Below are 3389 nucleotides of genomic sequence, written 5' to 3' on the forward strand. Positions count from 1 at the left end.
TATCCTGGTTCCTTTACAGGAACAGCTTGCTGACATTTGTTCTAGAAAAAGGCAGAAGCAGGACTTTGCTATCCTGGTTTTTTTTTTTTTTTTTTTTTTACCAGTATTGCTGTGCTGGGTACACAACTGAGGCTGGAAAGACATTTCTTTCCTGTCCCTCTGAGTGCTGGGAAGCCTCTCCTTTGCTCTTCAAAGCCAAGGATGAAGCCGGGCACAGTGGCTCATGCCTGTAATCCCAACATTTTCAGAGGCCAAGGTGGGAGATTCCTTGAGGCCAGGAGATGGAGACTAGCCTGAGTAACATAGCAAGACCTCATCCCTACAAAAAAAAAAAAAAAAGAAAATACAAGCATTAGTCAGTTGTGCTGGTGCACACCTGTAGTCCCAGCTACTCTGGAGGCTGAGGTGGGAGGATTGCTTGAGCCCAGGAGGTCAAGACTGCAATGAGCCAAGGTTGGACCTCTGCACTCCAGCTTAAGAGGCAGAGCAAGACTCTGTCTCAAAAGACAAACAACAACAAAACCAAGAGTGAAAGTGCGAAGGAACTTGGGGATTTGGCTCTCTCCATGTCTCAAGCCCAGTGATGAGGACTCGAGGCGGCTGCCAGATCCCATCCCACACGGCACACCTGCTGACATCACTCTTACGTGTGAGGGTTGTGTGCACCATGTTTCACAGGAAAAGGGAAATCCATGTAACAAAGATGGGCGGGTTGAGTGGGGAAGGCCCTGGATTCAAGACCAGTGACTGTACCTTCTCCTCCCCTAGCCCAGGTCAGGGCTGTATTTATTTATTTATTTATTTAGAGACAGAGTTTCACTCTTGTTGCCCAGGCTGGGGTGCAATGGTGTGATCTCGGCTCACTGAAACCTCCGCCTCCTGGGTTCAAGTGATTCTCCTGCCTCAGCCTCCCAAGTAGCTGGGATTATAGGCACCTGCTTCCACATTCGGCTAATTCTGTATTTTTAGTAAAGATGGGGTTTCACCATTTTGGTCAGGTTGATCTTGAACTCCTGACCTCGGGTGATCCACCTGTCTCAGCCTCCCAAAGTGCTGAGATCACAGGCATGAGCCACTGTGCCCGGCCGGTAAGGGCTGTGTTTAGGGTCAATTGAACTGAGGCTAACATGGTACAGGAGGAGATAAAGGATCTGGGTTGGCATAGGGATCACCTGCTGCCCAAGGACATTCAAGGACTTCAAACCAGTTCAATCACTCAGTAAATATTTATTCAGTACCTACTATGTGCCAGGCATGGTTCTAGGCACTAAGGACACAGTGTTGAACAAAATTCCAGCTCTCACAGGGACAGACAACAAACAAGAAAGAAAATATTCAATAGTAATAAGATCTATAAAGAAAATAAACCAGGCTGATATGATTGAGAACAACTAATAGATAGGCAGGCAGGGAAGGCCTCTCTGAAAAAGCATGATTTAAACTGAGACAAAATGCCGGGGGTCATGGCTCATGCCTGTAATCCCAGCACTTTGGGAGGCCGAGGTGGGCAAATCACTTGAGGTCAGGAGTTCGAGACCAGCCTGGCCGACATGTGAAATCCCATCTCTACTAAAAATACAAAATTAGCTGGGCGTGGTGGTGCCTGTAATCCCAGCTACTCAGGAGACTAAGGTAGGAGAATTGCTTGTACTCTGGAGGTGGAGTTTATAGTGAGCCGAGATCGCACCACTGCACTCTAGCCTGGGTGACAGAGTGAAACTCCATCCCAAAAAATAAATAAATAAACTGAGACAAAATGACAAGGAAGATCAGGTGGAAAAGCATTCCAGGTAGAGGGAACAGCAAATGCAAAGGCCCTGAGCAAGAAGAACTTGAACATTCAAGGAACAGAAAAACCAGTGTGACTGGAGTTGAATGCAAAGGGCAAGAGAGGTGAGAGGTGAGCGAGAGAGACGAGGCCCTATCACATGCTGGGGAATCAGGGTACCGAGGCAGGAGTCTTTTCCAGTATAGTGAAAAGTCACTGATGGCTGACAATGCTAATGATTGTAGCTAACAATTTTTGAGCCCTTAGGAAATGCCAAATACTTATTAAACCCTTTCAATGCATTAACTCATTTAATCCTCACAAGCAATCCTAAGAGGGAGGTGCTTGGATTATCCTCATCTTAAAGATGAGGAAACTGAGACCCAGAGGGGTTAGGCCACTGGCCAGTGAATTGCATGTAAGAGATAAAAATGATACAAAGATGAAGCCCAGATTTATCTGGGTACACAGCTGAGGCTAGAAAAGCCTTTTTTTCCCCGTCCCTTTGATTGCTGGGAAGCCTCTCCTTCACTCTTCAAAGCCAGGAAGAGTGAGGCCAGGTGAAGTGGCTTACGCCTGTAATATCAGTATTTTGGGAAGCCAAGATGGGAGGATCTTTTGAGGCCAAGAGATTGAGACCAGCATGGGCAACATAGCGAGAAATATTTCAGCTAAGAAAACGAGAGGAAGCCTGGGCACAGTGCTTCACACCTGTAAACCCAGCACTTTGGTAGGTCAGGAGTTCGAGACCAGCCTGGCCAACATGGTGAAACACCATCTCTGCTAAAAACACAAAATAAGCCAGGCGTGGTGGTGTGCGCCTGTAATCCTAGCTACTCCGGAGACTGAGGCGGGAGAATCGCTTAGAACTCGGGAGGTGGAGGTTGCAGTGAGCCAAGATAGTGCCACTGCACTCCAGCCTAGGTGACAGAGTGAGACTCTGTCTCAAAAAAAAAAAGAAGAAGAAAGGCCAGACGCGATGTAACACCAGCACTTTGGGAGGCCGAGGCGGGTAGATCTCTTGAGCTCAGGAGTTCAAGACCAGCCTGGGCAACATGGTGAAATCTCGTCTCTACGAAAAATACAAAAATTAGCTGGGTATGGTGGCACATACCTGTAGTCTCAGTTACTCAGAAGGCTGAGGTGGGAGGATCACCTGAGCCTGGGGAGGTTGAGGCTACAGTGAGCCATAACTGCACCACTGCACAGCAGTCTGGGCAACAGAATGACACCCTGTCTCAAAAAAGAGGGAAAAAAAGAAAGAAAATGAGAGAAAACAGCCAGGCATGGTGGTGCACACCTGTAGTCCCAGCTACTTGGGGGGCTGAGGCGGGAGGATCGCTTGAGCCCAGGAGTTGGAGATCAGCCTGAGCACATAGTGACACCCTGTCTTAAATAAATAAAATAAGGCCGGGCGCGGTGGCTCAAGCTGTAATCCCAGCACTTTGGGAGGCCGAGATGGGTGGATCACGAGGTCAGGAGATTGAGACCATCCTGGCTAACACGGTGAAACCCCGTCTCTGCTAAAAAATACAAAAAACTAGCCGGGCGAGGTGGCGGGCGCCTGTAGTCCCAGCTACTCGGGAGGCTGAGGCAGGAGAATGGCGTAAACCCGGGAGGC

The sequence above is a fragment of the Mandrillus leucophaeus genome, unplaced genomic scaffold (assembly GCF_000951045.1).
Source record: "Mandrillus leucophaeus isolate KB7577 unplaced genomic scaffold, Mleu.le_1.0 Scaffold255, whole genome shotgun sequence".
NCBI classification, from domain to species: Eukaryota; Metazoa; Chordata; class Mammalia; order Primates; family Cercopithecidae; genus Mandrillus; species Mandrillus leucophaeus.